General features: G+C 40.4%; 1 protein-coding gene across 3 annotated transcripts in view; it reads right to left on the reverse strand.

Annotated features, from left to right (window-relative positions):
• CUL2 (cullin 2) overlaps positions 1-26,922 on the reverse strand; it is a 156,428-nt gene extending 129,506 nt beyond the window's left edge. The window contains exon 1 of one of the 3 annotated variants that reach the window (XM_080643535.1): positions 26,761-26,922. The gene's annotated coding sequence lies outside the window, so the exon portion shown is untranslated. Of the gene's footprint in view, positions 1-26,236; positions 26,707-26,760 lie in introns of those variants that run through there. The other 2 variants (XM_080643534.1, XM_080643536.1) reach the window with 2 other exon arrangements.
• Positions 26,923-27,467: the final 545 nt, after the last annotated feature.

Consider the following 27,467-nt stretch of genomic DNA (forward strand, 5'->3'; position numbering starts at 1 on the left):
GTCAACTGAATATGTTTGAAAACCAACAATTACAAGCATTATTGGATGAAGATGCATGTCAAACTGAAAAACAACTTGCAGAAGGATTAAACATTGCTCAGCAAACGATTTCCAATCGTTTACAAGCAATGGGAAAGATTTTAAAGGAAGGAAAACGGGTGCCACATCAACTGAACGAAAGACAAATGAAAAACCAAAAAGTCATCAGTAAAATGTTGCTTCAACGGCACAAAAGAAAGTCTTTTTTGCATCGAATTATGACTGGCAATGAAAAGTGGATTTATTTTGAGAATCCCAAATGCACAAAATCATGGGTTGATCCAGATCAACCATCAACATCGACTGCAAGGCCAAATCACTTCGGAAAGAAGACAATGCTCTGCGTTTGGTACAATCAGGAAGGTGTGGTGTATTATGAGCTTCTAAAACCAGGTGAACCGGTTAATACTGATCACTACCGACAACAAATAATCAATTTGAACCACGCTCTGATCGCGAAACTACCAGAATGTGCCAGAAGACACGGCAAAGTAATTTTGCTTCATGATAACGCACCATCACACACTTCAAAACCAGTTGAAGACACGTTTAAAGATCTTGCCTGGGAAGTATTAACCCACGCACCGTATTCTCCAGACCTTGCTCCTTCAGATTACCACTTGTTCCAATCGATGGCACATGCACTTTCTGAGCAGCATTTCAAAATGTACAAAGAAGTGGAAACTTGGGTCTCTGAATGGTTTGCCTCAAAACAAGAAAAGTTCTACTGGGGCAGTATCCACAAATTACCTGGAAGATGGGGGAAATGTGTAGCTAGCAATGGACATTACTTTGAATAAAGCACTTTTGATGTTTCTCTTGAAATTACCGTGTTTTCTTTGATTACAAAATCCTCATTATTAACCGGTACACCTGGTATGTGCCCTACAGGGAATTGAACCCAAAATCTTGGTGTATCGGGATTACACTCTAACCAACTGAGCTACCCGATCAAGGCACAATGAGTCTTTTTTTAAATGACAGTCCTGCCCAGCCCAGTGTGGCTCAATGGATGAGTGTTAACACATGAACAAGGGGGTCACTGGCTCAATTCCTGGCTGGGGCACATGCCTAGGATGCAGGCTCGGACCCCAGTGGGGGCACGCAGCGGGCAGCCAATCAGTGATTCTCTCTCATTGATGTTTCTGTCTCTCTATCCTTCTCCCTTCCTCTCTAAAAATCAATAAAAACATATTTTTAAAAAATGAAATGCTATCTGAGATTTGCTTTAAAATTAAATAGTTTGCTTATGAATAGATAATTATTGAGGATAAGTGACAAGTACATAAGAGTTTATTATGCTACTCATTCTTTGCATATGTTTGCAATTTTCTAAAGTAAAAAGGTAAAAAAAATCATCAAGTTTCATAAATATGGAGGGAACTACATGAAAGAAATTAAGAAAACTAAAAAGTCAGTATTAATCTAAGAGGTCTAAGATCCAAACAGTATGCATTTTAAAAAATTAGAGACAATATTATTAAATATATATATTATACACACACACACACACACACACACACGCACACACACGCACACACGCACTTCCAGGCCTATAGAGAATTTCTATAGAAATTTATTTGAGTCAAACAGAGGATATGCCTGGAAGCAAGACCTCAACAGACTGAAAAAAATGCTTCAGAGAATAACATTTTGCAGTTCCTTTTATGCATTTAAGATTAAGGAGGGAACATAACCAAGATTACAGGAAGGTGGGAGAAAGCAAGGCAGGTATCAGTTTACACTTTAAGATTGCATGTTCTTTAAGATGTACAAAGTGCCAAGTATAAAAAGTCATGGAAATGTAAAGTATAGCATAGGGAATATAGTCAATACTGTAATCAAAATAATAATCTATATATATAAAAGCCTAATTGCAACGTGTCCCCTTGAGAGTTCAACCAACCAGGAGTTCGATCGATCTCTATGACGTGTGCTGACCACCAGGAGGTGGTGCGGAATGAAGGCAGGCCCCGGCTGGCAGCCGGCAGCCACTAGGGACCCTACCTGTGCACAAATTTCGTGCACTGGACCTCTAGTATTATAATAACTATGTATTGTGTCAGATGGGTGCTAGATTTATTGGGGTGATTGCACATAGTTGTATAAATGTCTAATCAAAATGTGGTAAGGGGTAAGGAACCTTTTTTCTACCAAGGGCCATTTGGATATTTATATCATTCAAAGGCCATACAAAATTATCAACTTAAAAACTAGCCTGCTATATTTGGTCAAGCATTTAATTAACTCACCCTAATGCCTTGGCAGGGACAGACCAAATTATTTTGATGACCTTACACTGCCCACTGGCCAATGTTCCCTACCCTTCACCCCTGCCTGCATTATAAGAAAGGGTCTGAAAAAAGGTATTTTAAACATGCATAAATCTAAATGCACAGAAACAATGGTTAGGGCTTGCTTAAGGTAAAGATAAGCTTTTTACTAAAGAAATAATATGCCTGGGGCATGACTACCCATCATGACCTCCAGTTAGGAATTTGTGATCAGATTACCCTGTGAGATTACTTTCCATAGAACTCCTTTTTCGTCCACATATCCCAGAACTGAAGAACTTGACTTTACCAATTAAAAAGGGCCTACTCAGCCCTGGCTAGTGTGCCTCAGTTGGTTGAGCGTCTCCTGTACACCAGAAGGTCACTGGTTCGATTCTGAATCAGGCTCCGCTTGCAGCTCGATCCCTAGTAGGGGGCATGCAGGAGGTAGTCAACTGATGTTTCTCTCCCTCTCCCTTGCTGTCTAAAAAAAAAAAAATCATTAAAAACCTATTTTTTTAAAAGGCCTAATTGAGGGGGGAGAGAAAATGGCAGCTGAATAGGCAGGCCTTTCTTGCACCTCCTCCCAGGGCCAGACTGGAAATAAAACTAAATTGGGGAACATTCACCTGAAATTACCTACTGAGGTCCAGTTGAGGAGATTTATATCAAGGAAGGACAGAGAACACCTGGAGACTGGTAGGAAGGGAGAGGTCATGAGAGCTTTCACAGGGCAGCAAGTCGAGAGTGAGGAGGGATTGCTTGGCTATGAGAGGATTATTTCTGAGAAGATGGAGGCCCAGAAACCAGGCTGGGCTTAGTAGACCAGAGCTCTTTTGAGAGAAAGCCTCCGTTTTTTGTTTTTGTTTTCTTAAACCCAGAGCACAGCAGGAGTTTCATTAACAGCTACTCATCCTAGCCTTTGCTTGAGGGATAGTGGTGCTGGGGTGGGAAGCATTGGGGGGAGATGTGGAAAAGAGGCAGCTGGGAGCCCTGTATTCAGTCACACACACCCAAAACCAAATAGGCCCTTCCAGAAGTCACAGCTCAGGAGAAAAAAAATCCACCCTAGGTGATACAGCCCACCACAACCTCCGGAGCCCTGACTGCCACACCCTGCCATCGCCACTTTTGCAGAGGAGATGGCATCAGAGGCCAAGTCTACAGGTTTGAACAGTCTCAGGAAGCATCAGTAACTGGATTGGGGGTGGGACCTTATTGGTGCTTCCCCCTCATGAGAGAACTGATAGGAACTCCAGTTTTCCAGCCGATTCCACTGGACTGCTTACAGGGATCTCCACTAGCCAAGGGCAGAGTAATAATACTCTGGGACACCGTGAAAGGAGTAGCTCTAGGACAGGGAAATACACACACCACTTTTTCCCTGAAATCTGAATAGCCCCTCCCTCACACAGGAGACCCAGAAGTCTATACATACTCCTAATTCCCCCTAAAGCCCTTTCAGAAACAGACTTGTGAGTGATTAATATTGACAGCTAGCTAGCAGACAAAAGCAAGAGGAGGCGGAGCCTGGAGAACCTAGGGAAGTTTGCTGACCCAGTCCTGTGCCCCATGCTGCTAACAAACCTGCTTTAAGGGCAGCTTGGCCCCTCCTGTGTGCATTCAAGTAGTGGACACAGACAAAAACTGTGGAATGCTTGGAGCTTTAAAAAGGTTGCTGAAAGCCAAAGGAAGACAGTTTCTGACAGTGGTTAGAACCTAAGTACCTCCCAGGAAGCCCAGAATTGGTGAACAGAACAGTCACTCAGTCATCAGCAGAAGAGTAGACACTAAACTCTACTGAGACAAATGCCACTTCACTTTTTTTCTTCTCCTTTTTTTTTTCATCTTTTTATTTATCTTCTGCATCTAATTATTGATTTATTATTTTAGTCTCTATTGTTTCTTTCATATATCTAATTTTTCTCTTCCCTTTTCCTACTCAATTTTTTTACTTTTCCTCCTGCTTTCTCATCTTTTTTTCATTTTCTTATTTTGTGTCGATCCGATTTCTCCTCTATCTTCCTTTTCAAAATTTTTTCTTCCTTCTTTCTTTTATACAGTCTTCCTTCCTCTATTCTGTTGTCTTATTTACTTTATTATACCTCCACCCTTTCATAATCCTTTTTCTTCTGTTTTTTTCTCATTTTTTCCATTTTTTTCTATCATTCTTGCTCTCTCTTCTCTTTCCTAATTCTCTCTTATTTTGTGGTTGCTTTTGATGTTGTTGTAGGGGTTTTGTGAACATTTCTATTTTGTTTCATGTTTTATTTTGTTGTATTTAGTTTTGTTCTGCCAGCATCTCCATAAGAGCTTGCACTATGTGGTAAGAGGTGAGCCTCAATCAGCCATACTGAGAACAGATTCCATCAAAAAATGGGACAACAACATTCATGACCCAATTACAACCTGAGAACCCAAATAACTCAAACAAGGGTCATTCCTAGAGCACCAAGCCCATTAGATCTAAGAGACTGCACCACTGGGTACAAAAGAACACCTATGACATAAGACCACTGCACAAACACTGGGGGGTATAACAGTTTGATCTAATACACAGAAACAAATACAAAGGGACAGCGTAAATGGGGAGACAAAGAAACAACCCCCAAATGAAAGAAAAGGAGAAATCACCAGAAAAGGAAATAAATGAAATGGAAGCAAGCATTCTGTCAGATAAAGAATTCAAAGTAATGGTTAAAAGGGTACTCAAACAACTTAATGAAAAATAGAAGCAATTTAATGAGATTAGGCAACTTAATGAGAATTATACTAGCATTAAAAAAAGGGGGGGTAGCCCTAACCGGTTTGGCTCAATGGGTAGAGCATCGGCCTGCGGACTGAAGGGTCCCAGGTTCGATTCCGGTCAAGGGCATGTACCTTGGTTGCGGGCACATCCCCAGTGGGGGGTGTGCAGGAGGCAGCTGATCGGTATTTCTCTCTCATCGATGTTTCTAACTCTCTATCCCTCTCCCTTCCTCTCTGTAAAAAAGCAATAAAATATATTTTTAAAAAAATAAAAATAAAAATAAAAAAGGGGGGGGTAGAAAACATGAATAAGAATCAAGCAGAAATGAAGAATGACATATAAAATAAAAATACCCTGGAAGGAATCAATAGTAGGCTAGAAGAAGCAGAAGACCGAATCAGCAAATAGAACATGGGTAGAAAAATAAACCCATTCAGAGCAGCAATTGGAAAAACAATTAAAAAGCAGGAGGGGAGTTTAAGAGATCTTTGAGAAACCATGAAAGGTAACACCATCTGAATAAGAGGAGTTCCAGAAGAAGAAGAATCTAAGCAAGGAATAGAGAACCTGTTTGAAGAAATAATGACAGAAAAATTCCCTAACCATGTGAAGGAAAAAGTCACTCAAATTCAGGAAACACAGAGCGTCCCAATCAAAATGAATTAAAAAAGACCCACACCAAGACACATTATAATTTAAATGGTAAACATTAGAGACAAAGAAAGAATCTTAAAAGCTGCAAGAGAGACAGAAACTTACCTACAAGGGAGCTCCCATTCGACTGTTAGCTTATTTATCAATAGAAACACTTCAGGCCAGAAAGGACTGACATGAAGTATACAAAGTAATAAAAACGAAGGGATTGAATCCAAGACCACTCTATCTAGCAGTGAAACAAGCAGCTATGGAGACAAAAAAAAAAAAAAAAAAGGCTAAAAGAGATTATCACCACCAAACCAGCACTGCAAGAAATGTTAAAGGGACTGTTGTAAGAAGAAGAAATGGACAGAGAAAGAGGGGAACACAGGCATAAAGAATAAAAATGGCAACATATAAGTATCTATTAAAAACTAGAGGCCTGGTGCACTGATTCATGAACATTAAAAGGAAATTAATTACAAGGTAGCCAGTGGGGCGGGGCTGGGCGAGATGGGCCAGACATGCCCTGGAGCCAACCTCCAGTGGTCCCTCCCTGACCGGCCGCACCTGGAGGCAGCACCAGGGCTCAAAGGGCATCTGCAGAGTGAGCAGGTTCCCTCCAGCAGGTGGGGTCCCTCAGCCTGGCCTGCAGGGATCAGGCCGAAATTGGCAGTCCAACATCCCCCAAGGGGTCCCAGAGTGCAAGAGGCAATCTGCAAAGTTGCCCAGTAGGGGGTGTGCAGGAGGTGGCCGATCGGTGATTCTCTCTCATCATTGGTGTTTCTATCTCTCTATCCCTCTCCCTTCCTCTCTGAAATCAATAAAAATATTTTTTAAAAAGACATGTTATTTAGAACAGCAGTCACCAACCTTTCAGACCTCCCGGACCACCAGCTGGCGACCGCTGATTTAGAATAGGTAAGATCTGGAAACAGCCCAAGTGCCCATCAGTAGATGAATGGATTAAAAAACTATAGTACACTTACATATGGAATACTTAAGCAACTGTGAAAAAGAAGGAACACCCAGCCAGTGTTGCTCAGTGGTTGGTTGAGCATTAACTCTTTACCAGGAGGTCATGGTTTGATTCCGGGTCAGGGCACACTCCCTACAGGTACGCAATAGATCAATGATTCTTTCTCATCATTGATGTTTCTATTTTCTAGCTCTCTCTCCCTCTCCCTTCCTCTCTGAAATCAATAAAAACATATTTTTTCTTAAAAAAAAAAGAAGGATCTCTTACCATTTGATACAACATGGAGGGACCTGGAGAGTATTATGCCGAGTGAAATAAGCCACTCAGAGAAAGACTAGTATCACATGATCTCACTTATATGTGGAATCTAATGAACAAAATAAACTGATAAAAAAAAAATTATCCAGAGACATTAAAGCATGCAACAGACTGACATATTTCAGAGGGAAGGCAGGGAGGCAGGAAGAGATTAACCAATTAACTTACACGCATATATGCATAGCCCATGGACAGACAGTAGTGCAGGGAAGGCCTGGGGAGGGGATGGGCACAGGGTGAAGGGGGTCTCACCCGAGGATATTTTTCCATTGGTTTTTAGGGAGAGTGGAAGAGAGGGAAAGACAGAGAGAAACATCAATGTGAGAGAAGCACATCGATTGGTTGCCTCCTGCACGAGCCCCGACCAGAGCCCAGGCTGGGGAGGATCTTGCAACCAAAGTACGTGCCCTTAACTGGAATCGAACCCAGGACCCTTTGGTCCGCAGTCTGATGCTCTATCCACTGAAACAAACTGGCTAGGGCTATGTAATACTTTTAATAATAAAGATAAACTTTTTTTAAATGGGGGGGGGGGGGAAGAGCCTATTCAATAGGCAGAAGTTATTATTTTAAAAATAAATAACAAGGCACTTCTTTTTGACATATTAAAACATTTGGGATAAAAATTTCCAAAAGTTTCCAGAAAAGAAAAACAGACTAGGAATTAAAAGTATTTTGATTTCGCAATAGCAACACTGGAAGCTGGAAGGTAATGTAAAGCAATTCCTTTAAAATTCTCAAGGAAAACTAATCACCTAGAATTCTCTACGAAGAGTGATAGCAAATAATTTTCCAATGCAGCCTTTTTTTTTCTCCAGAAAATATCATGAGGGAATGGAACAAACCAAGAAAGATTTGGAACCCCAGAAACAGAGAAAGGCATAGGAATTTTTCCAGAACAGCAGCTATGCAGATTTTTAAAATAACCTGTCCAGATAAACACAGAACAAAGGACTCACAGGAGGGTTATCTCCAAGAAAAGGAAAGGGGATAAGGGAACTAATAGACTGTTTCAAAGATCAAAAAACTTTTCCTATAAATTTAATAAGTTCTTTATAAAAAATATTTTTATTGATTTCAGAGAGAAAGGGAGAGGAAGAGTGAGATAGAAACATCAATGAGAGAGAATCATTGATCACCTCCCTCCTCCATGCCCCCTATTGGGGATCGAGCCTGCAACCTGGGCATGTGCCCTGACAGGGAATCGAACTATGACTTCCTGGTTCAAGGCTCAACCCCTGAACCACGCCAATTTTAATTGAATTTATTGGGGGAGAGGGGGGCATTGGTTAACAGAATTATATAGGTTTCCGGTGCACTATTCTATAATATTGTACATCATCTGTATATTGTATTGTGTGTTCACCACCCCAAGTCAAGTCTCCTTCTATCACCATTTATCCCCCCATATCCTCTCCTACTTCCCCCTAGGAAGTATATATATATATATATATATTTTAAATATATTTTATTGATATGTTACAGAGAGGAAGGGAGAGGGATAGAGAGCTAGAAACATCGATGAGAGAGAAACATCGATAAGCTGCCTCCTGCACACCTCCCACTGGGGATGTGCCCGCAACCAAGGTACATGCCCTTGACCGGAATCGAACCCGGGACCCTTGAGTCCGCAGGCCGACGCTCTATCCACTGAGCCAAACCGGTTTCGGCAGGAAGTATATATTTTAAGCTTTGAAAGACATTCATTCTCTGTTATAACTACTCAATTCTGCCACTGTAGCACAAAAGCAACCAAAGACAACAAGCATGGTTGTATTCCAATGAAACTTTATTTACAAAAAGGATTTGGCCCCATGGGCCATAATTTGTCTGGACTCTTCGCACCTCACCCTGCCACTACTTGGTATATTTGGCCAATGAAAGGAGTTATTAGCTCTGGTGAAAAATTTGGGGATAATTTAGGTAGATTACATTACAGTCTAACCAGGGGTCCTCCAACTTTTTAAACAGGGGGCCAGTTCAGTGTCCCTCAGACCGTTGGAGGGCCGGACTATAGTTTAAAAAAAAAAAAACTATGAACCAATTCCTATGCACACTGCGGGCCCGGGACGAGTCGGCTGCTAAGCAGGACAGGCAGCGGCACCCGGCGGGCCGGATAAATGTCCTCGGTGGGCCGCATGTGGCCCGCGGGCCGTAGTTTGAGGACCCCTGGAAGAACTAAGCAAAGATTTTCTAGCTAAAGCATAAAAAGCCTAACCCATAAAATAAAATGGTAAAAAAAAAATTGGACTTCATCAACATTAAAAACTCTGATCTTGGAATAATACTAAGAAGAAATAATAAATATATAGTAAAAGTACTGGGTTATTACTTATAAAGCTAGTATGAAGATTAAAAGGCAAAAGTAAAAATATAACTATAATAATTTGTTAAAAGATACACAAAATAAAAAATGTAAAATGTGACATCAAAAGCATAAAACATAGGGAAAGAAGGTTAAAATGTAGAGCATTAGAATGCATTCAGTCTTAAATTGTTATCAACTTAAAACAGACTGTTACAAATACAAATTGTTATATGTTAAGGCTCAAAGTAACCACAAAGCAAAAACATGCGATACACAAAAGATGAAGTACTCTAAGGATACCACTAAAGAAAATCATCAAACCACAAAGGAAGAGAATAAGGGAAGAAGAAACAAACAAGAACTATAAAACAGCCAGAAAACAATAAACAAAATTGCAGTAAGTACATACCTATCAATAATTATTTCAATGTAAATGAACTAAATTCTCCAATCAAAAGATATAGCGTGGACCCGGCTGATGTGGCTGAACGGTTGAGCATCAACCCATGAACCTAGAGGTCCCGGGTTCAATCCCAGTCAGGGCACATCCCTGGTGGGGGTCGTGCAGGAGGCAGCCAATCGATATTTCTCTCTCACTGGTGTTTCTATCTCTCTCCCTTTCTCTCTCTAAAATCAATAAAAACATATTTTTAAAAAGATATAGAATGTCTGAATGGATTAAAAAAAAACAACAAGACTCATCTATACACTGCCTACAAGAGACTCAGTTCAGATCTAAAGACACACAGAGACTGAAAGTGAAGGGAAGAAAAAGATATTCCATGCAAATAGAAACCAAAAGAAAGCTGTGGCAGCTATACCTGTACCAGAAAATAAGTAGACTTAAAACAAAGACTGTAATAAGAGACAAAGAAGGGAACTTGATGATAAAGGGGTCAATTTAAGAAGAGAATATCATATTTACAATTATTTATTCATCCAACATAGGAATGTCTAAATATATAAAACAAATTAACAGACCTAAAGGAAGAAATAAACAGCAATACAATAACAGGAGGGGACTTTAATCCCCCTATGCATCAATGGATAGATCATCCAGACAGAAAATCATAAGGAAGCATCAGCCTTAAACAACACATTAGATAAACTTAACAGATACACATGGAACATTCCACCCAAAAGCAACAAAATACATATTCTTCTCAAATGCACACAGAGCATTCTCCAGGATAGATTATGTATTAGGCCACAAAACAAGTCTTAATAAAACTTGAGAAAATTGAAATAATATCAAGCATCTTCTCTAACCATAATGGTATAAACGAGAAATGAATTACAAGAAGACAACTCAGTCACAAATACAGGGCTGGCAAAAGTAGGTTTACAGTTTTGAGCATGCGAAACCAAGTTTATTCTTTTGAGTTAATAAAGCTATTGTAGTCCTGGCCGATGTGGTTCAGTGGTTGAGCATCAACCCATGAACCAAGAGGTGACTGGTTCGATTCCAGGTCAGGGCACATGCCTGAGTTGCAGGCTCAATCCCCAGTTGGGGGTGTGCAGGAGGCAGCTGATCAATGTTTCTATCTCTCTCTCCTTCTCCCTTCCTCTAAAATCAATAAAAGCATATTTTAAAAATAAAATAAAGCTATTATAATAATCATAACCTGCATATCTTTTTCTATAGGAATAACTGTAAGCCTACTTTTGACCACCCATGTATGTGGAGGTTAAACAGTATGCTACTAAGCGACCAATGGGTTAAAGAAGAAATAAAAAAATTTTTAAACTACCTTGTGACAAATGAAAATGGAAATCCAACACACCAAAATTTATGGACTACAGCAAGACCAGTGCTAAGAGGGAAGAAATGTCCACATCAAGAAACAAAAAATTTCAAATAAACAACCTAACTTCAAACCTCAAAAAACTATATAAAGTCCAAAGTTAATACAAAAAAATGAAATAACAAAGACCAGAGTAGAAATAAATGAAATAGACTTAAAAGGTAATAGAAAAGATCAATGAAACTAAGAGCTGGCTTTTTGAAGAAAAATAAACAAAATTGACAGAACTTTTGCTAGACTTACCATGAACAAAAAAGCAAGAACTCAAACAATAAAATCAGAAATGAAGGAGACATTATAAGTGATAGCACAGAAATACAAAGGATCATAGAAGACTACCATGAATAATTATATACAACAATTTCAACAACCTAGAAAAAATGGATAAATTCTTAGAAACATACAACCAACCAAGACTGATTCATGAAAGAAACAGAAAATATGAACAGCTGATTACTAAAGAGATTGCATCAAAAACCTCCCAACAGCCGAAACCGGTTTGGCTTAGTGGATAGAGCGTCGGCCTGCGGACTGAAGGGTCCCGGGTTCGATTCCGGTCAAGGGCACGTACCTTGGTTGCGGGCACATCCCCGGTGGGAGGTGTGCAGGAGGCAGCTGATCGATGTTTCTCTCTCATCGATGTTTCTGACTCTCTATTCCTCTCTGTAAAAAATCAATAAAATATATTTAAAAAAAAAAAAAAAAAAAAAAAAACCTCCCAACAGCCGAAACCGGTTTGGCTCAGTGGATAGAGCGTCGGCCTGCGGACTGAAGGGTCCCGGGTTCGATTCCAGTCAAGGGCATGTACCTTGGTTGTGGCCACATCCCCAGTGGGAGGTGTGCAGGAGGCAGCTGATCGATGTTTCTCTCTCATCGATGTTTCTAGCTCTCTATCCCTCTCCCTTCCTCTCTGTAAAATATCAATAAAATATATTTAAAAAAATAATAATTAAAAAAAAAAAAAACTCCCAACAAATAAAAGTTCAGGACCAGATGGCTTCACTAGTGAATTCTGCCAACCATTCAAATAAGAATTAATACCAATCCTCATCAAACTCATCCAGAAAAACAGAAGAGGAAGGAATACTTCCATACTCCTTTTATAAACCAGCACTACCCTGATGCCAAAACCATACAAGCATGCCACAAGAAGACAGGCCAATATCCCCAATGAATAAACCCAAAAATCCTCAACAAAATATTAGCAAACCAGATTCAACAATACATTAAAAGGATCATAAACCATGATCAAGTGGGATTTATTCCAGGGGTATGATGGTTCAACATGCACAAATCAATCAATGTAATATACCATTAACGAAAGGAAGGATAAAAATCAAATGATCATCTCAATAGATGCAGAACAAGCATGACAAATTCAATTTTCTTTTACTGTAAAAATGCTGAAAAAAGTGGACATAGAGGGAACATACTGAACATAATAAGGCCATATGTGACAAACCACATTAATATCCTATACTCTTGTCACTATTATTCAACATAATATTGGAAATCCTAGCCAGAGCAATTAGACAAGAAAAATAAAGAAATAAAAGGCATCAAAATCAGAAGAGAGAAAAGTAAAATTGTCATTGTAGATGGCATATTACATACAAAAAAACTCTAAAAACTTTTAGAATCAAAGTGAAGTTGAATAATACAAAATCAATATGCATAAAATAGCCATGTTTTTATACATTAACTAGAGGCCCGGTGCACAAAATTAGGGATTGGGCCTAAACCAGCAGTCAGACATCCCTCTTGCAATCTGGGACCGCTGGCTCCTAACTGTTCACCTGCCTGACTGCCTGATCGCCCCTAACCCCTCTGCCTGCCTGCCTGATCGCCCGTAACCGCCTCTGCCTGCCTGCCTGATCGCCACTAACCACTCTCCCCTGCAGGCCTAATTGCCCCTAACTGCTCTCCCCTCCCAGCCTGATCGCCCCTAACTGCTCTCCCCTGCTGGCCTGATCACACCTAACCGCTCTCCCCAGACGTCCGCTCTATCCGGTCTAATTAGCATATTACCCTTTTATTAGTATAGATAATGAACTATCAAAAAGAGAAATTAAGAAAACAATCCCATTTACAATTGCATCAAAAAAAAAAATTAGAAACTTAGGAATAGCCCTAGCTGGTTTTGCTCAATGGATAGAGCATCAGCCTGTGGACTGAAAGGTCCCAGGTTCGATTCAGGCCAAGGGCACATGCCTGGGTTGCGGGCTCGATCCACAGTAGGAGGCGTGCAGGAGGCAGCCGATCAATGATTCTCTCTCATTGATGTTTCTATTTCTCGCTCCTTCTCCCTTCCTCTCTGAAATCAATAAAGAAATATCCTTTTAAAAATAAAAATAATAAAAATAAAATAAAAGTTGCAGGTTCTGCCGAAACCGGTTTGGCTCAGTGGATAGAGCGTCGGCCTGCAGACTGAAAGGTCCCAGGTTCGATTCCGGTCAAGGGCATGTACCTTGGTTGCGGGCACATCCCCAGTGGGGGGTGTGCAGGAGGCAGCTGATCGATGTTTCTCTCTCATCGATGTTTCTAGCTCTCTATCCCTCTCCCTTCCTCTCTGTGAAATATCAATAAAATATATTAAAAAAAAAAAAAAAGTTGCAGGTTCAATCCCAGTCTGGGCGCATAAAGGGGCAACCAATAGATGTTTCTTTCTCACATCAATGTTTCTTTCTCAATCTTTCTCTCCCTTCCTCTTTCTCTAAAATCAATTTTTAAAAAACATATCCTCGGTTGAAGATTTCTTTTAAATTTTCTCCAAAACTCAAAGAAATGTATCTTTTTTAGGGTGAATTTTACTCTATGAAAGTAATACCTCAACAAACGTAACCCCTCAAAATGCAACATGTCCATCCTTTTCCAGTATGCCACATATCAGTAATGACATTGTCATCCACCTCACTCAAGCCAGAAATTTAATTTTATAATTATTCTGGATTTCCTATTCTCCTCTACAAATTAATCCAATCCATCAATTTCTGCCAACTCTATGTTCAAACCATTTCTTCTTTTTTTAACCTCGCCTAAGGATATGTTTATAGATTTTTAGAGAGAGGAAAGGAGAGAGACACATTGACATGAGAAACATTAATTGGTTGGCTCTCATAGGCACCCCAACCAGGGACCAAATCCACAACCTAGGTATATGCCCTGACTGGGAATCCAACCTATGACCTTTCAGTGTATGGGACAATGCTCCAACCAACCAAAATACATGGGCCAGGGCCTAACCATTTCTTGAACACATTTCTTCCCATTTCCACTAACATCACCCTAATCTAAACCACCACCTCTAACCCAACTACCACCCAATAACCTCCTAAATGATCTGCCTGTATCCTTTTTTGCCCCCTTGGTACATCCACATCCCAAGGCCAATGGAAGCTTTCCAAATACAAATCTAGTTATATCATGCACTATGCTTAAAATTTTTCAAACACTTTAACTTACAATCTAATATGTATCGAATATTTTGTTTAATAAAAAAAATAAAACTTGCCCATCCAGTGTGGCTGTGTGGTTGAGCATCAAAGCATGAACCAGGAGGTCAATGTTCAATTGCTTATCGGGGCACATGCCGCGTTTGTGAGCTCGATCATCAGGCAGCGGCATGCAGAAAGCAGCCAATTGATGATTCTCTCTCATCACTGATGTTTCTATTTCTATCTCTCTCTCCCTCTCCCTTACTCTCTGAAATCAATAAAAACATATTTTAAAATAAAAATAAAACTTGCCCTGGCTGGTATGACTCAGTGGTTAGAGGGTTAACCTGCACACTGAAGGGTCTCGGGTTCGATTCCCAGTCAAGGGCACGTACCTGGGTTGCAGATTCGATCCCCAGCCCCACTCGAGGTGCATGTGGAGGCAACTAATCGATGTTTGCCTCTCATATTAATGTTCCTCTTCTCTCTCTTCCCCTCCCTCCCACTCTCTCTAAAAACAATGGAAAAAATATCCATGGGTGAAGATTAACAAAATAATAGTAATAATAACAGCCCAGCCAGCATGGCTCAGTGATTGAGTATCGTCCTATGAACCAGGAGCCATGGCTCAATTTCCCAGTCTGGGCACATGCTCAGATTTCAGGCTTGATCCCCAATAGGGGGTGTGCAGGAAGCAGCCAATCAATGATTCTCTCTCATCATTGATGTTAATATATCTCTCTTCCTCTTTGAAATCAATGAAAATATAAAAATAATAATAATAAAACCATGCTTTCCTTATCATGCCCATAAAAATCAGTAAATACTAATAATTTGACATCAACAGTTTTAAAATCAGTTACCAGTTCTAAGAGAACAGCTAGGTAACCTAATGTAAAGATGAGAATAAAGAAGCAATTAAGAAAATCAAGGCAGCCGATTGATGATTCTCTCTCATCACTAATGTTTCTATCTCTCTCTCCCTCTCCCTTTCTCTCTGAAATCAATAAAAACATATTTAAATATATATGTGGCCATTCAAAAAATTACCCATAAAATATAATACCGGAGCCTAAATTTCAGGTAAGATAATATACTATAATTAGTTTTTTAAATGAACAGGTTTAGAAAAAGTTATATTCTAAGTACGTAAAATACTTAAGACCCTTGGAGGAATGATCGATTCCAAGGTTGCAGCAGAGAAAATGCAGAAGTTTTGAGAACAAGATATCTGCACAGTTTCAAAGCATCTCCCCAAGATAATATTTATAAAGAGAAAGATAGTAACTTTACAAGTAGAGAAATTTAACAGACATAACCTTAACCAAATGAGAGCTAACATCATCTCTAAATCGGTTTAGTGACATCTTGTATCCTGTGATAATGATGCACTGAGTAGGATACAACATCACTTTTGTAGTATTTCCCAAAAATGTATAACCTCAACCTAATAATGAGAAAATATCAGACAAACTCAAATTTAGAGATATTCTGAAAAAACCAATTACACTCATTACAAGTGTGAAGGTCATGAATGGTAAGAAAAGAGCGTCACTATCAGAAGAGACTAGGGAGACACAACTAAATGCCATGTCTGATCTCAGATGGAATCCTGAAACAGAAAAAGGACATTAGTGGAAAAACTGATGAGATTCAAATAAGGTCTATAATTTAGTTAATAGTATTGTAACAATGTTAATTTCCTGGATTTGATCACTGTGTTCTGGTTATATAAGTTAACATTAGGGAAAGCTGGGTGAAGGTATAACTGAGCTCTCTGTACCATTTTTTGCAACTTCTCTGTAAGTCTAAAATTATTTCAAAAAAAAAAATGTATTAATGTTTTTAAGTATCCAGTACTTTTTCTCCTTCAACTGAATTAAAACAAAGTTGAGAAATCCAAGAAATATTTATACAGGGTAAACCCAACATTTTATTATTTGAAAAGCAACCTACATTAAAACAAGACTTAAGTCACTGAGTTAATAGATACTTATTTCCTATATTCCAGACCTCTAAAATGATAAAACTCAACTTGATTGATGAAAAATTCTGACGCACACAGAGACTATAATCTAATGATTAAATAGCAACAATAACTAAATCTTCAAATAGGACATTAATCCTATACATTTACAGAGTTTAAGCTTAACAAACCCCTCACATATTTCACACAGTGGTCTTACCAGTATATGTAATAATTAATGTCTAACACTTCAGAAAGTACTAGTAAGTCTTTCCTATCAAAGATTATATTTCTGCAATGTAGAAACTTGCTGCTTATTTTAATCTCAGGCAAAAAAAGAATTAAAGAGAGGTAACAATAAAAATAACAACAAAAATCAAACTAAACAGTTCTTAAACCAAGAACAATCTCAGAAAATAAATAGGTATATCGCTGCTTCCTACTTCCCATCCAGCGAACCTGATATGGGAAAAGTAGGATATCATTGAGCTGAATGATAACAAGAAATGGCCATTTTCCCCATCCGAGGAGCAGCAGCTGTGTGAGCAGCCGGCCCCCATACGAGGAACAGCAGCACTGCGAGCAGCCTGCCCCAATTCAAGGAGCAGCAGCCACCCAAGCAGCCTGCCCCATTCCGAGGAGCAGCAGCCACACGAGCAGACCGCCCACATCTGAGGAGCAGCAGCCCTGCACAGTCCACACTGGTCCGAGGAGCAGAAGCCACATGCAGCTTGCACCTGTCCAATGAGCAGCAGCTGGGTGAGCGGCGCACCCCTGTCCGAGGAGCAGCAGCTGCAACGTGCAGCTCACTCCCGCCCGAGGAGCATCAGCCGCGCAAGCAGCCTGTCCCCCATCTGAAGAGCAGCAGCCGCGCGAGCAGACCGCCCCCGTACAAGGAGCAGCAGCCACACGTGCAGCTCACTCCCACCTGAGGAGCAGCAGCCACCCGAACAGCCAGCCCCAGTCCGAGGAGCAGCAGCCACACGAGCAGACCACCCACATCTGAGGAGAGGCAGCCCTGCGCAGCCGATACTGGTCCGAAGAGCAACAGCCACATGCAGCCTCCACCTGTCCGACAAGCCGCAGCTGGGTGAGCGGCCCACCCACCCCCACCCCGAGGAGCAGCAGCCACACAAGCAGCCCATACCCCGTCCGAGGAGCAGCAACTGCGCAAGCAACCTGCACCTGTACGAGCAGCAGCAGCCCTGCAAGCAACCTGCCCCTGCCCAAGAAGTGGCAAACTCACGAGCAGCCCGCCTCACCTGAGGAGCAGCAGCAGTGTGCAGTCAGCCCCAATCCAAGGAGCAGCAGCCACGTGAGCAGTCCGCCCCCGTCCGAGGAGCAGCAGCCTCATGATCAGCTCACCCCCATCCAAAGAACAGCAGCTATGCGAGCAGCTTCCCCCACCAGCCAGAGGGGACACCACTGCTGTGAACAGCACACACCAGAGGAGCCAATGCCAACTGAGGAGCAACTGCTTCTGCGACTGCCCGAGGAGCAACCGCAGCCTGAGAAGCCACTGCCACCCAAGGAGCAGCCCCTGCACGACTCGACATCTAGATCAGAATTGGTAGAGAGAAACCCCCAAAGGAAAGAAAAGCAACAGAGTGAAAGAGAGGCATGCAATATGTCAGAAAAAGAACTAGTTCATAAACTGGATGGAGGAAAAAATCAACAACTTATGTAAGAATCAAGAAGAAATGGATGAAAAAATCAATAAGTTATATAGTAAGAATCAAAAAGAAATGAAGAGTGATATAGCTGCAATAAAAAATACCATGGAAAGTTTCAACAGTACACAAGGAGAAGCGGAGGACCAAATTAGCGAATTAAAAGACAGGGAAGCAAAACACACCCAAACTGAACTGCAATTGGAGAAAAATTAAAAGACAGGAGGAGAGCCTAAGGGAGCTATGGGACAACATGAAACAAAGCAACATATGAATAATAGGGGTGCCAGAACAACAGGAAGAGGAAGAAGGGTTAGAAACCCTATTTGAAGAAATAATGTTAGAAAACTTCCCTGAGGTGGGGAAGGAAAAAGTCACACAAGCACAGGGAGTCCCAAACAAGATGAACCTGAAAAGACACACACCAAAATGCATCATAATTATGATGGCAAATGTTCAAGACAAAGAGAGAATCTTAAAGGCTGCAAGAGAGAGACAGAAGTTACATTTAAGGGATCTCCCATTAGATTATCAAATGATTTCTCAACAGAAACACATTAGGCCAGAAAAGAATGGAAGGAAATTTACAAAGTGATGCAAACCAAGGGACTGAATCCAAAAATACTCTATCCAGCAAGGCTATCATTCAAAATTGAAGGGGAAATAAGGAGCTTCACAGACAAAAAAAGGCTAAGGGAGTTTATCACCACCAGCAGCAATGCAAGAAATGCTACAGGGACTGGTATAAAAAGAAGAAATAAAAAGGTAAGAAAGAACACAGGCACAAAACATAAAAATGGCTACAAACAAGTACCTTTCAATAATAACTTTAAACGTAAACCGACTAAATGCTCCAATCAAAAGACATCGAGTGGCTGAATGGATAAAAAAACATGACCCATATATATGCTGTCTACAACAGACCCACCTCAGAACAAGGGACCCACACAGACTGAAAGTGAAGGGATGGAAAAATATCTTTCAGGTAAATGGAAATAAAAAAAAGCTGGGGTAGCAATACTTATATCTGACAAAATAGACCTCAAAGTGAAGGCCTTAACAGGAGATAAGGAAGACCACTTCATAATACTAAAGGGATCAATACAACAAGAGGATATAACCCTGATAAACATATATGCACCCAATGCAGGAGCACCCAAATACATAAAAAAAAAAAAAAATTCTGGAAGATATCAAGGGAGAGATCGACAACAATACAATCACAGCAGGGGACTTTAATACACCACTGACATCACGGGATAAATCCTCTAGACAAAACATCAGCAAAGAAACAGCAATTCTAAATGACTCACTAGGTCAGATGGACTTAATTGACATCTTCAGAACATTTCACCCCAAAGCCACTGAATATATGTTCTTCTCAAGTGCACATGGGACATTTCCAAAAATAGACCACATATTGGGTCACAAGCACAGTCTCCCCTAATTCAAGAAGACTGAAATCATACCAAGCATTTTCTCAGACAACAATGGAATAATATTATAAATAAACTACAATAAAAACAATCCAAAAAATTCAAACACTTGGAAGCTGAATAGCATGCTATTAAACAATGACTGGGTTACCAAAGAGATCAAAGAAGAAATTAAAAACATCCTGGAAACAAATGACAATAAAAATACAACAATCCAAAATCTACGGGACACAATGAAAGCAGTCCTGAGAGGGAAGTTTATAGCTCTAAAGGCGTACCTCAAAAAAAACAAGAAAAAAACAGTAATAAATCATCTAACTCTACAACTCAAAGAATTAGAAAGAGAGCAACAAGAAAAGCCCAGAGTGAGCAGAAGGAAGGAGATAATAAAGATCAGAGCATAAATGAATGACATACAGACCAAAAAAAAATACAAAAGATCAATGAAACCAAGAGCTGGTTCTTTGAAAGGATAAACAAGATTGATGAACCTCTAGCCAGACTCACCAAGAAGCAAAAATAGAGGACCCAAATAAATAAAATCAGAAATGAAAGAGGAGAAATAACAACAGACCCCACAGAAATACAAAGGATTGTTAAAAAAAAAAAAACACACACACACACACACACAATAAACAACTCTGTTCCGACAAACTGGAGGAAATGTACATATTCCTAGAAAAATACAACCTTCCAAAACTCAATCAGGAAGATTCTAAAAATCTCAATAGGCCGATAACTATGGAAAAAATTGAAGCAGCCATCAAAAAGCTTCCAGCAAACAAAAGCCACCGGGCCAGACGGCTTCACAGGAGAGTTTTACCAAACATTCAAGGAAGAACTAAAACCTATCCTCCTCAGACTATTCCAAACAATTTAAGAGAAAGGAACACTTCCAAACTCCTTCTAAGAAGCCAGCATCATCCTAATAACCAAAACCAGATAAAAACAACAAAATGAAAGAGAATTACAGGCCAATATTCCTCATGAACGTAGATGCCAAAATCCTCAACAAAATTCTAGCAAATCAGATCCAGCACTACATCAGAAAGATCATACACCATGACCAAGTAGGATTTACCCCGGGGATGCAAGGATGGTACAATATCTGCAAATCAATAAACGTGATATATCACATAAACAAATTGAGAGATAAAAATCACATAGTCATATCAATTGACGCAGAAAAAGCATTTGACAAAATCCAACACCCTTTCTTGATAAAAACTCTCAGCAAGGTGGGAATAGAAGGATCATACCTCAACATAATAAAAGCCATATATGACAAACCCATAGCCAACATCATACTCAATGGGCAAAAACTAAAAGCATTTCCCCTAAGAACAGGTACAAGACAGGGATGCCCACTCTCACCACTCCTGTTAGACACAGTATTGGAAGCACTAGCCATTGCGATCAGACAAGAAGAAGAAATAAAAGGCATCCAAATTGGAAAAGAAGTAATAAAAATGTCCTTATTCGCAGATGACATGCTACTGTACATAGAAAACCCTAAAGACGGCATCAAAAAATTATTAGATTTAATAAATGAATTCGACAATGTTGCAGGATATAAAATTAACGCCAAGAAATCTATGGCATTTCTATACACGAATAATGAACTTACAGAAAGAGAGACTAAAAAGGCAATCCCATTTACCATCACACCAAAAAAATTAAGATACCTCGGAATAAACTTAACTAAGGAGGTAATAGACCTATACGTGGAAAACTACAGGACACTGAAAAAAGAGATAGAGGAAGACATAAACAGATGGAAGAACATACCGTGTTCATGGATTGGTAGAATCACCATCATCAAAATGTGCATACTACCCAAAGCAATCTATAGATTCAATGCACTCCCCATTAAAATACCAATGGCATATTTCACAGACCTAGAACGAACTTTCTAAAAATTCATCTGGAATAAAAAAAAAGACCCCGAATAACTGCAGCAATCCTGAGAAAGAAGAACAAAGTAAGTGGGATCTCAATACCAGATATCAAGCTGTATTAGAAAGCCACTGTTCTCAAAACAGCCTGGTACTGGCACAAGAACAGACATATAGATCAATGGAATAGAATAGAGAACCCAAAAATCGCCCCAAACCACTATGCTCAATTAATATTTGACAAAGGAGCATGAACATACAATGGAGCCAAGACACTCTCTTCAATAAATGGTGTTGGGAAAATTGGAGAGATACATGCAAAAAAAATGAAACTAGACCACCAACTTACACCATACACAAAAATAAATTCAAAATGGATAAAGAACTTAAACATAAGATGGGAAACCATAAAAATACTAGAGGAATCCACAGGCAGAAAAATCTCTGACATATGCCGAAGCAATTTCTTCACTGATACTGCTCCTAGGGCAATGGATCCTAAAGAGAAAATAAACAAATGGGACTACATCAAAATAAAAAGCTTTTGCACAGCAAAAGAAACCATCAACAAAACAACAAGAAAGCCCACTGCATGGGAGAACATATTAGCCAATGTCATCACCGATAAGGGTTTAATCTCCAACTTTTACAGGGAACTCATGCAGCATAACAAAAAGAAGATAAACAACCCAATCAAAAAATGGGCAACTGATCTAAATAGACACTTTTCGAAAGAAGACAGAAGGAAGGCCAAGAGACATATGAAAACATGCTCAAAGTCACTAATCATCAGAGAGATGCAAATCAAAACAACAATGCAGTACCATCTCACACCTGTCAGAATGGCTATTATCAACAAATGAACAAAGGACAAGTGCCAGCGAGGATGCAGAGAAAAAGAAACCCTCGTGCACTGCTGGTGGGAATGCAGACTGGTGCAGCCACTGTGGAGAACAGTATGGAGTTTCCTCAAAAAACTAAAAATGGAACTCCCATTTGACCCAGTGATCCCACTTCTAGGAATATATCCCAAGAAACTAGAAACACGAATCAGAAAGGATATATGCACCCCTATGTTCACAGCAGTACCATTTACAATAGCTAAGATTTGGAAACAGCCTAACTGCCCACCAACAGATGAGTGGATTAAAAAACTGTGGTACATCTACACAATGGAATACTACGCTGCGGTAAAAAAGAAGGAATTCTTACCATTTGCAACAGCATGGATGGAACTGGAGAGCATTATGCTAAGTGAAATAAGCCAGTCAGAGAAAGATAAATATCACATGATCTCACTCATTTATGGAATATAATGAACAACATAAACTGATGAACAAAAACAGATCCAGAGACAGAAACATCCATCAGACCGTCAAACCTCAGAGGGAAGGTAGGGGAGGGTGGGGGTAAGGGGGCAAGATCAACCGAAGGACTTGTATGCATGCGTATAAGCCTAACCAATGGACACAGACTACAGAGGGGTGAGGACATGAGTGAGGGGGATGGGAGGGGGTAATGGGGGGGGATAAGGAAAAAATATACATAAAAAATAAGTACATTTTTGAAAAATAAAATAAAATAAATAGTTATATCAATTTATATAGAAAGCATCTGGCTAAATACAGCTAACTGAAAATCAAAATGTCATCCAATATAGAAAGCATTATAAATTCAGTAGAAAACCCAATATGAGTCCAGATTTTTAATTCTTCGAAGTAATAATGCTTAAAGCAACTTACAGAAAATATTCCATCTCCCTTCCTCCAGGTGACTCAATTAACAGGGTTCAACTGCACCCCAAATGTTGTTGCAGATGCTAACAACATGATCTTAACACTATGCATTTCAAAACTTTTAAGAATCAAAAATAAAATATTTGTTGAGTATGTAGGCTTCTCATTTTGCTGTTACCCAGATTGGTATTTAAGGATATGGATTAAAAAGTTAGTCTGTACTTCAAAAAAAAAACTTTTAAGAACCAAAAGAACTGCATGGGTCCAGTATCTCCAATAGGCCTTTACAAATCAAAGTAGTAACATAGGATGAATCTATATATTGAAGACAGTAACAAAAGGATTATGCTAACTTCTGCAATGTAGTAATAAAACCATGACTGTTACAATTCAAACCTAGGCAAGGAGCCAGATCACTCTGAACAGATACTGTGATTAACTGATTACTGAGGGATAATTCAGTCATATATCTCAAAGATCAATAACTTATTATAAATGGTAACATTCCAAATTTCTGCTTTTTCCAAGATTTAACATTAGCCAGTAAAAAGTCTTCAACATATTAAGATTCAAGGCCTGATCCTATCATCAATTTACTTTAATTTGACAATACATACATGAAAACAGTGCTTTCAATAATAATAAAATATTTTTCCAGCATATAAGAAGGACAGGCTGCCCTGTGGTATGGCTCAGTGGTTGAGCGTCAACCCATAATCCAGGAGGCCATGGTTTGATTTCCCTTCAGGGCAGAACTGGGTTGTGGGCTCCATCCCCAGTAGGGGGTGTGCTGAAGGCAGCAGATCAATGATTCTCTCTCATCATTGATGTTTCTAGTTTTCTCTCCCTCCCCCTTCTTCTCTCTGAAATCAATTTTTTTTAATTTTTTAAAGAAAACAGGCAGATAAGAAAGGGGCACAAAAGAAACAATGCAAACTTTTATAAAACAAAAAGCTCTTTAAACAACTCCACATCTGTAGGTCCAAAATTCAGAGGGCAAAGACCATCTTAGAAAATGTTGCCCATGCCCCATGACTTTCTCCTCTGCTTTCTACGTGTTTCCTTAGGTGGGCCCTTCATGTTTCATAACTTTTAAATACTATTTAATACTCTAAAAAAATGCAAGGTGTCAAAGCAGGTAAAGTATGCTACCAATTTTGCAAAGTAGGGAGAATATGTACATATTTGCTTATATGTGCATAAAATACATCTTTGGAAGCACATGTAAGAAAACATTTATATTGTTTGGCTCCAAGCAAAACTGTTAATGGAAGACAAAAAATATAGATTTTCATTCTATACTCCACTAAACATTTTTTTCTCTTAAACATTTTAAATTTTGACTCACGTGAATGTAGTTTTTATTCAAAACATAAATAAACCGAGATAAATGCTGATGACTCCCCATCTCTTTCTCTCCTCATCAAAAGTTAAGTCCCATGAAGACAGAGATTTTTATCTATTTTCTCACTACTATATCCCCACTGCCTGGTCCATAGCTGGTGCTTGGAAAATATTTGTTGAATAAACAACTCCTTAACCTCTCCACTAAATTCCAGATTTGCATATCCAAACACCTACTTCTAATCTCCACTTGAATATCTAATAGTATCTATTTAGCATGTCCAATCCTACCTTATCCCCATATAACCTGCTTCCCTCAATTCTTCCCCATCTCTATACATGGCATTGCCATCCTCCAGTCAAAGCCCAAAACCCAGAAAGCACCAGTCCCAACGAAATGCACTTCCATCCAAACCACAAATTCAATACCTTTAACTCCAAAATGTACCTCAAAACCTTTTTTTTCACTTGTCCCTAACACTTGTCCCTACTCAGCCTGCCACAGTCTTTACCGTTTTCCTGCTTCCTTTTTCCTCTCATCGCATCTCCTCCACAGTCAGATTGTAAATCAGGCCCTATCACTCCCAGCTTTCCAAAAATTCCAATAGTTTTTCAGTGTACTTTAAAAATAAAAGCCAACGGCCTTTGGGCAATAAGACCCCACACAATCTAGCCCCAGGCTGTGACCTTACTTCTTATCTTTCACAAGAGCCTTACCTGAGCTTCTTTCAGTTCGCTAAACCCAAACTTGATACTACCTCTGGGCATTTCCATTTGTTGTTCCCTCGGACAGGAACACTTCAGTCAGATTTCCAAAGGCTAAATCCCTCTCACTTTTCTGATATCAAGCCAAATGTCATCTCAGATAGGGCTTTCCTGACCACAGCATCGGAAGTAGTCTCCCAGTCACTACCACAACTCCCTATTTTATTTCCTTTATAACACATGATTTTCTGAAATTATTCCTATGTCTCATTCATTGGTTCTCTCTCCCACCCCACCACCAAAACTGAAACTCCAGGAGAACTGAAATTTCAGTGTCCTATGCTTGGCATAAGAACCAGATGCTTAATAAATATTTAACTGATAGATAAGGCAAAAATGACTTTATAGAAGATCCACAACATTTAATTTAGTGACAGGCTGGTGATCATAAAAGACATGGGTAAACTAACTTCACACTTATAAAACATGGAAAATCACAGGGTAGAGGATAGAGTCTACAGATGTTAACAGTTTATATCTTATTATTTTCAAATTTTAAACTTCCAAAGTAAGGTCCTTCAATGGTAATAGTAATCCGTGGGGGAAAGGAGAAGATTTAACAATAATCAGTGTGCAGTTCCCAGGTGTTTTATTTACATGCACGTATTTGTGGGGTGGTAGGGAATGGTCCAGACTTTCTAGTGTGTAAGTGCTCTGAAGAGAGCCTAAGGATCTTATTTCACCAGACCCTAATTGTTAAGACAGGCTAGCATGTACATAGGCTACTCCTCCCCATAGCTATCAATCTTCGTTGTCTGCGGAAACAAAAGTGAAAATACTCGTGGTAAGGATGCCAGAGATTGACGCCGCCCCCTACCCCCAAACACAGAGTTGTGTATCCCTGTGAGCATGTAAATAAGCACATGAGTACACGCACTCTCACCTTCCTTCCTTCCGAGGAAAATGGGGCCAAGGGAGGGGCGGCCAAGGCCAGGTTGTAGAGGCCAGGGACCCAGTCCAGGGGGTGACTGGACTTAGGAGACAGCGCTCTGGGAAGCCGGGAACACTTACAGGACACCATCTTCCCAGTCCACCCGCTTCCCTCTCCCTCCCCCCCTCTTTGCCCCCAACTCCTTTCCTCCGCCCCATCCCCGCCACCCATCAGCCGGGAAGGGAAGTTTCCCGGCGTCTGCAGCCGGCTCCCGGACCCTCCGAGGGGTTACCTTCTGCAGAAGCGGGACAGGGACAGGGGTAAGGGGAGGGGAGGCAGCTCGAAGGAATGAAGGACGAAGCCCAGGCGAGGAGAGTGGGCGGCGGCGGCGGTGGCGGCGGCTGTCACTCGCGTTCCCCAGCTCACAGCGCTGCCATTACTGTACCGAGGCCGCCTCCCGGCCGGCCGCCGCCACCCGCCCCGGAGACTTAGGGGGTGCGCTGCGAAACCTGGGAGCCCGCGCGCCCCACGCTCACCTGCCACCGCGCGGAGACACAGAGAAGCCCGGGCCGGACAGGGGCAGAGGGGAGGGGTGAAGGGGAGAAGGAAGGGCTGGTTAGGGATCCGTGAAACGACTGTCCTCCTGAGGGCCCGGCTTCCCAACACACACCCTGGGCTCGCCTTCTTCCGCTGTCTCCAAATCCCCCCCTCGGAGCGCAATGGTAGAGTCCGCGTTACGGCAAGCGCAGAGAGCCCGCTTTAGTGCAATCGCGAAAGGCCTGGCAGTCTAGTCTGAAGGGACCCTGCCACGTTCCATTCACTGAGCTCAAGAGACTCAGAACCCACCGAGTTTGGATCTGACATACTAATAATATGTTGGAAAGGTGTTTTCAACACAAGTATTTTCCTTTGAGTTGTTTCAGACATGTGTGAATATTCTCGGGTACCCCCATTTCCTTGCCACACGCTTCCACGGGCTTTTCACTTGATTTCAGCCAAAAGGCTGAGAAGTGCTCCCATGGGCTCTTCAAATAATCAGGAATACATTAGCAAAACTACTTTTCTCTCTGACATACTCCTTTTCTAGTGGATTTTCATCTACAGACAAATTCTGAGTCTTGACCTCCCCATCATTACCATCCTATCAGTGTAAAGAACTTCCCTCCCTCACAATTTTTTTTAATTCATTGATTTTAGAGGCAGAGGAAGGGAGGGAAGGAGAGAGAAACATAGACTTGTTGTT

This window comes from Plecotus auritus (assembly GCF_963455305.1).
Source record: "Plecotus auritus genome assembly, chromosome: 1".
NCBI lineage: Eukaryota > Metazoa > Chordata > Mammalia > Chiroptera > Vespertilionidae > Plecotus > Plecotus auritus.